The 7966-nt window shown below is 39.7% G+C and overlaps 1 non-coding gene across 1 annotated transcript; it reads left to right on the top strand.

The window, feature by feature from the left end:
* Positions 1 to 4883: 4883 nt before the first annotated feature.
* On the top strand, positions 4884 to 4989 carry LOC140808507 (small nucleolar RNA R71). Its single transcript, XR_012112928.1, has one exon. It is a non-coding gene; the product is annotated as a small nucleolar RNA R71 (small nucleolar RNA).
* Positions 4990 to 7966: the final 2977 nt, after the last annotated feature.

Genomic DNA, 7966 nt, shown 5'->3' with positions numbered 1-7966 from the left:
GAGCGGTAGAAAGTTGCCGCTCGAGCGCCGAGCTCTCTGGAAAATTTTCCCCTCCATATTTTTTTTCTTTTCTAAGCAATAACAATAAAAATAAATAAAACATAACTCACATAAACAAAACATCGAATTTAATTGCAAGATAAGGGGGAGAGAGGTAGTTCTCAATTTATAGTCGAGAGCTTGACTGTCGGTCAGTTCAGTTCGGATTGTCTTGAAACCTGGTGATCCCAAGTTGTGGCTCAACTGTGCCACCCATGTAGTGCTTTAGTCGCTGGGCATTGACTGTAAATGTCTTATCCTTTCCGTCTTGCAATTATACAGCCCTCGATGGGTAAACTTTGGAAATCACGAATGGACCAGACCATCGCGATTTCAACTTTCCGAGGAATAGTCACAATCGGGAGTTGTAGAGCAGGACGTTTTCACCTTCCTTGAATTCCCTTTCAATGATTTGCCTGTCATGCGCCCTCTTTGTATTTTCCTTGTACGATAGTGCGAGATCATATGCCAGATTCCAAAAGTCCTCCAACTGGTCCAATTGAAGTAGACGTCGTTCACCTACATCGGTAAAGTTAAAGTTCAGTGCTTTTGTTGCCCAGTATGCTCGAGGCTCTAACTCTACAGGTAAATGACATGCTTTACCAAACAGTAGTCTATATGGTGTAGTGCCTATGGGTGTTTTGAATGCAGTCCTATATGCCCAAAGAGCATCATCTAACCTTACAGACCAATCTTTTTGACTGAGACCTACCACTTTTTCTAAAATCCGCTTGATTTCTCGGTTAGACACTTCCACTTGACCACTCGTTTGGGGGTGATAGGGAGTAGATATCTTATGTGTGACATCATATTTGCTTAAAAGTTTTTCAAAGAGTTTGTTGCAAAAATGGGTGCCACCATCACTAATGATTGCTCGTGGTATCTCAAACCTGTTAAAAATATTTTTCTTTAAAAAATTTTAGGACCACTTGAGCATCATTAGTGGCATATGCTTCTGCCTCTACCCACTTAGACACATAGTCGACCGCCACAAAAATATATTTTTTTGTTAAAGAGCTGGTAAACGGTCCCATGAAGTCTATTCCCCACACATCAAAAATCTCACACTCAATGATATTATTCAAAGGCATTTCATGACGGTTAGAGATCTTACATGTCCGTTGGCATCTATCACATGCTAGCACATAAGAACGAGCATCTTTAAAAAGTTGGCCAATAAAAGCCATATTCAAGTACCTTCGATGTCGTCCTTGTTGGTCCGAAATGACCACCTACCTCACGGTCGTGGAAATGGTTGAGAATTTGACCAAACTCTTCCTTTGCAACACACCTTCTTATCATGGCATCTGCACAAATATTAAAAAATAACGGTTCCTCCCAAAAATAATACTTCACGTCAGAAAAAAATTTCTTTCGTTGGTGAAACGATAGATTTGGTAGGGGTGTGCCTGTGACAAGAAAGTTAGCAAAATTTGCATACCAAGGACAATGTCTCACCTCAAATAGCTGCTCATCAAGAAACCAATCATTTATAGAATGATCTACACAATCATTACTAATCAGCTCCAACCTAGACAAGTGATCCGCGACTACATTCTCGACACCCTTCTTATCTTTTATTTCTAAATCAAATTCTTGCAACAATAAAATCCACCTAAGTAGGCGTGGCTTGACATTTTTTTTAGCAAGTAAATATTTTAATGCAGAGTGATCTGTGTAAACAATTACTTTGGACAAAACAAGGTACGAGTGAAATTTATCAAGCGCAAATACTACTGCAAGCAATTCCTTTTCAATTGTTTCATAATTCAATTGAGCCTCGTCAAGGTCTTATTTGCATAGTAAATTGTATGAAATACCTTGTTTTGACGCTGGCCAAGCACAGCCCCCATCGCAGTGTCACTGGCATTGCACATGATCTCGAAGGGCAGATCCCAATCTGGTGCCACCAAGACAGGAGCCGTCACCAAGCACTTCTTCAAATCCTCGTACGCCGATAAACAATCAGAATCGAAATAAAAAGGCACATCTTTCATAAGTAAGGAAGATAAAGGTTTGACAATTTTTGAAAAATCTTTGATAAACCGCCTATAAAAACCGGCGTGGCCTAGAAAACCTCTAACTCCCTTTACTGAGGCTGGTGGTGGTAGATTTTTTATGACTTCTATTTTAGCTTTGTCCACCTCAATCCCTTGTTCTGAAACCTTGTGCCCTAACACAATTCCCTCTTGTACCATGAAGTGGCACTTCTCCCAATTAAGCACCAGGTTCGTCTCTTCGCACCTCTTCAACACGGTTCTTAGATTCTGCAGACATTCATCAAACATTGCACCAAAGATAGAAAAGTCATCCATAAATATTTCAAGAAAGGTTTCAATCATATCATGGAATATAACAGTCATGCAACGTTGAAACGTAGCAGGGGCATTACACAGACCAAAAGGCATACGGCGGAAAGCAAAAGTTTCATAAGGACAAGTGAAAGTGGTTTTCTCTTGATCCTCGGGTGCAATAGTGATTTGATTATACCCCGAATACCCATCTAGAAAACAATAAAACTCATGCCCCGCTAGTCTTTCCAACATCTGATCAATAAAAGATAGAGGAAAGTGGTCCTTACAGGTGGCATCATTTAATTTCCTATAGTCAATGCATACACGCCATTCCGTAACTGTCCAAGTGGGTATTAATTCATTTTTTTCATTTGTGATCACAGTAATCCCACCTTTTTTCGACACACACTGGACATGACTTACCCATGTACTATCAGATATATGATAGATAATACCTGCATCAAGGAGTTTGATAGTATCTGCTTTTACTACCTATTGCATCTTTGGATTTAATCTTCTCTGAGGTTGCACAAGAGGTGAGTACTCGTCTTCCATCAAGATCTTGTGCATGCAGACTGATGGGTTGATACCTTTTATGTCCGCCACCTTCCACGCAAAAGCACTCTTGTGCGCTTTCAACACTGCCAACAGTTTGTCCTCCATCACATCTATCAAAGCAGCAGAAATAATGACAGTTAAAGTGTTATTCGCACCTAAGTATACGTACTTTAGGTGTGGAGGCAATGGTTTGAGCTCAAGCGTCGGTGGCTCCTCCAAACTTGACTTCTGAGGGATCAAGTCTCTTCGATCTCCCAATTCTTCTAATCTCATCTTTATTGTCCTCTTCCATGGTTGGTTGGCATTGAGGTATGCCACTATTTCGGCTCTCTCTTCGTCCAGTTCATCTTCTCTCAGTTCAGTAGTGAGAGTGGCTTCCAAAGGATCTCCAATAGCACCCTGCACATAGTTGGACACAAGAGCATCGAAAGCATCAATCCTATAACAACTATCAGAATGCAGTGTGTTCTTTAGTGCATTAAAAACATCCAAAGTAATCTCTTCCTCGCCCACTCTCAATCTCAACTTCCCTTCTTGAACATCAATCAGGGCCTTGCCAGTCGCAAGGAATGGTCTCCCCAAAATCAAGGGCATCTCCATATCCTCCTCCATGTCGAGCACCACGAAATCAGCAGGGAAAATAAACTTATCTACTTTCACTAGCACATCCTCAATAACTCCCCGTTGATACTTGATAGATCTGTCTGCCAGCTGTAAAGACATCCTCATTGGCTTAGATTCCCCAACCCAAGTTTCCTAAACACAGACAAAGGAATAAGATTAATACTTGCACCAAGATCACACAAATCTTTGTGAAAAACAACATCACCAATCATGCAAGGAATAGAAAAACTCCCTGGGTCTTTTAGTTTCGGTGGGATTTTGTTTTGCACCAAAGCAGAGCAATTTTCAGTTAAGTTCACTGTTATGTGATCCTCCAACTTCCTCTTGTTAGCTAATATGTCTTTCAAAAATTTAGCATAACTAGGCATTTGGATCAAAGCATCGGCAAAAGGAATATTGATATGCAACTTTTTGAATACTTCAAGAAACTTACCGAATTGTGCATCTAGTTTTGCTTTTTTCAGTGCTGCAGGAAAAAGTGGAGGAATAAAAATTTTAGATTGTGCAGTGTGTGCTGGTGTTGAGTGGGAAGACTTACTTTTTGATGACTCAGTCTGTTCATCCTGTGCTTGAGTTTTTTCTGTCCTTCTGGCTTCTAAGATCTTTCCACTCTTCAACTCGATGGCCTTCACTTGCTCTTTTGGATTGGTCTCTGTGTTACTTGGCAAGGTGCCCGGCTCTCTATTTGCTATCATCTTTGCCAACTGTCCAATCTGATTCTCTAGTCCCTTTATTGACGCGTCTTATTTTGGAGTCTAGTTTCAATGGACGAGATAAATTTAGACATCATCTGCTCGAAGTTGGACTTTTCTTCCCTTGGAGGATCAGATCTGTACATCAGTTGTTTCCCGTATGGTTGTCCTCCTTGTGGTCGATTCTGACTTACTTAACCACCCCATGAGAAGTTTGGATGTTGCCTTCCATCCAGGATTGTATGTGTTTGAGTACGGATCATTCCTCGGACGATTGTGGACTCCCACTTGGTCCACCGGTGTCTCATTTTGCACATAGAAGGGATTGTCATCTTGACATTCCTTCACAAAATGTTCACCTCCACATTTCTCACAGAATATATCTTGAAGACGCATAGCTGTGCCACCCATGTTCAAGCCGTCCAGTTTCCTGTTCAACACATCAAGTTGTGCAGTAATGGCAGAAAGATCAGTTACCTGATGAACTCCTGCACTTCTCCGCTAGTTGTTCCTGTCAGATTGAGGATGATAACTGCTAGCATCCATCTCCTCCAACAACTCATATTCTTCTTCCGCTGTTTTTCTCAACAAGTTTCCATAAGCAGCAACATCTATCATAGTACGGTTAGGAGTAAGCAAATCATAATAAAATGTTTGAACGACTAACCCAAGTGGCAGTTCGTGATGAGGGCATCTTCGTAGTAGATCCTTGAAGCGTTCACATGCCTCATATAAAGACTTCTGATCGAATTGAAAAAATGTTGTAATGTCTGCCTGCAGCTTCATGGTCTTTGATGGAGGAAAGTATTTAATGAGAAATGCTTTTGCCATGTCTTCCCATGTAGTGATCGAACCTACAGGTAAGCAGTTTAACCATGCTTCAGCTTTATCACGTAAAGAGAAAGGAAATAAACGCAGCCTAACAGCATCATCAGAAACTCCATTAAATTTAAAAGTATCGCAGATTTCAAGAAAATCTGCGATGTGTGTGTTTGGGTCATCTGCTGCAGATCCTCCAAATTGTACTGTGTTCTGAGCATCTGAATTATAGCTGGCTTGATTTTGAAGTGATTTGCCCACACAATAGGCCTCACAATGCTAGGACGTGCACCATCCAAAGAAAGGTGGGCATACTCTAGCACTGATATGCGGCGTGGCATCTCAACATGTCTATCTTCACGATGTTCCTCCTCACGATCGTTCTCGTGCCTCTCCATCAGTTCTTTCAGTCTCTGCTGCTGTCTCCTCCTGCGGAAAGTTCTTTCAATTTCAGGGTCGAACTGCTCAAGCTCCCGTCAAGTGACTTTGGCATGCACTGGACGAGATATCTATAAAGAAATCGAAGGTGTCAAACAAAGTAAAATAGAGAATACTAAAGAAAATAACTATAAATAAAATTGTGAATTAACAGTCCCCGGCAACGGCGCCAAAAACTTGATCGAGCAAAACTTGCACTGTGTAATCCTCAATAAAAATATGATTTTTGTATGCTCAAAATTTAATCGCAAGTGCACGATGTCAAGTAATAGTATAATGTACGTGAGTACGAGTATTGTTCCACTGAAGACTGTATTTGACAATTATTATTTTTAATTATTAAATCTTTAGCAACGAAAATTGATTGGTAGTTTTATTACTCCTCTAATCAAATAAACGTGCAACTAAATTTATTCAAAAATTGATTAATGGAATATAAAATCTAAAATGGTTGATTAAAAATTCAATGATAAATGAATTTGTTAGGATCTCGGTTCACCTACCTCTCGTTAATTAATTAATTCGTTCGATAATGATTATATACTTCCGACAGGATTTCCTATTCAATTGAACACACTCTCTCGAGCTATGCCAAATTAATTCTACTCAATTAAGTAATTAAATGTCTTTAATTATTTATCAAGAGTGAATCGCATGTCGATCTATGAAATTCCCTAGTTTTCGACCCTTAGGACTATAACTATCTGCGCGTATCCAGTTTCATATATCTATGTAAATTGTAGATCCACGGATTATACTAATCGTTCCTATCACAAGTTATTGTCTCGAACTCACTCTAAATATAAAAATGTTGTTACAGTTAGCTACGCAACAACACGATAAAACAATATATAATCAAGAATACCGCAACAACCGAAATATAAATTAATTAGATCAAAGTTTGGGGTAGGATCCCCTTAAATCCCAACAAATATGTAAAAGTTAGCTACTAGAATTTATAGTGAAAATAAAAACAACAATGTTTAAAAGATAAAAACTAGATTAGAAATACTATGCGTGACGAAAATGCGAGAAACAACGCCCCGAAATCTTCGAATCTTCCACTGCAAGCGTCCAAAACTGTCCAAAGCTTATGGTGGCTGCGAAAATAGGTCTGAATCCCCATAAAAACGTCCAACTCCCCTTTCCATATCATCCCCATCCACAACATAAGGTAAGGAATCGACCAAGGAATATTTCAAAAATAATCGGCGCTCGGGCGGTAGAATAATACCGCTCCAGCGCCACATCTTCTGTAACTTCTCCTGGGGAATGCGGCATTCGCGCTCGGGCGGTATAAAATTACCACTCGAGTGCTACATGTTCTGGACATTTTTTCCTTCGAAGGACAAATCTCGCGCTCGGGCGGTAAAATAATTACCGCCCGAGCGCCACCTGTTCTGTACATTGGCTTCTGTTCTGCCCATTTTTGCACCTTTTGCTCCGACTTCGGTCTTCTAGTCATTTTACCTGCAAATTTGTCACGCACACATGACAAATGATCAAATGCATATGCTTACTCTAAAACGGACAAAATGTAAATGAAATGTACACATGCACAGTTCAAACACACACAAACTAATGCAATAAAACACGTAAAAACCACACCTATCACACGGGGTCCGTGCCCTTCATATTTTGGGAAAAATTTTATAGTAGACTTTGAGGTTTGATGTCATGGTTTAGTACAATGATTTACAAGGTCGAGTCATGGGAATTTTAGAACGTCCTAAGGAATTGAATGAGCTCGTAAGTAAGTATGATATTTATGTCTAAGTTATGCAAGTTAAGCATTTGAATTCACGTTAGTATGTACAGAAACGGTCCCAATCGAAGTCCAACGAATCCCTCAATGCCAAGTAAGTATGTTTGACGTGCAAGAAAATATTTTAAGTTATTGAGGTATGCTAAATGTCTTGTGACAAAATTATGTTTAGGATTGGAAAGCGTCAAATTATGAACGGGGATCAATCCGCCCGTTAAATCATGAACGAGTTTAGATCGAGATTGTAAAGCGTTAAATTATGAACGGGGACCTATCGGCCCGTTAAATTATGAAAGGGGATCTCATGTATGTGGCAGCGGATTTTTCCCTGTCAGTCCAATACTATGGTTTAGTCTGATCAGGCGTATTTATGTATGGGTCATTTGCTTTGAAACATGCCTCTACGCAAAATGATGAAGTTATGTTTGTTCAAGTATGTTTAAGTATGCAAGCATGTTTAAGAAAATTTTATGTTGATGGCACGTCTAAGTATGTATGTACGTAAGTTCAGGTTTTAAGTATGTATGTTCTATTTTAAAGTTGTATGTGATTTTATTATGTAGTACTTGTTACTTCCAGTTTATACGTGTTGAGTCTTTAAACTCACTAGACTTGATCGATGCAGGTGAGGATGTTTATGAGGAGACTGAAGGTGGCTACCGAGGAGCAGGCTTGGACTGAGCGGGAGGCAAAACCCGAGTACCGCCCATGTTTTGAAGTTTTTATGAAATGTTTAA

Source organism: Primulina eburnea, chromosome 12 (genome assembly GCF_022965805.1).
Source record: "Primulina eburnea isolate SZY01 chromosome 12, ASM2296580v1, whole genome shotgun sequence".
Taxonomy (NCBI): Eukaryota; Viridiplantae; Streptophyta; class Magnoliopsida; order Lamiales; family Gesneriaceae; genus Primulina; species Primulina eburnea.
This window is presented reverse-complemented; position numbering and strand designations above follow the sequence as displayed.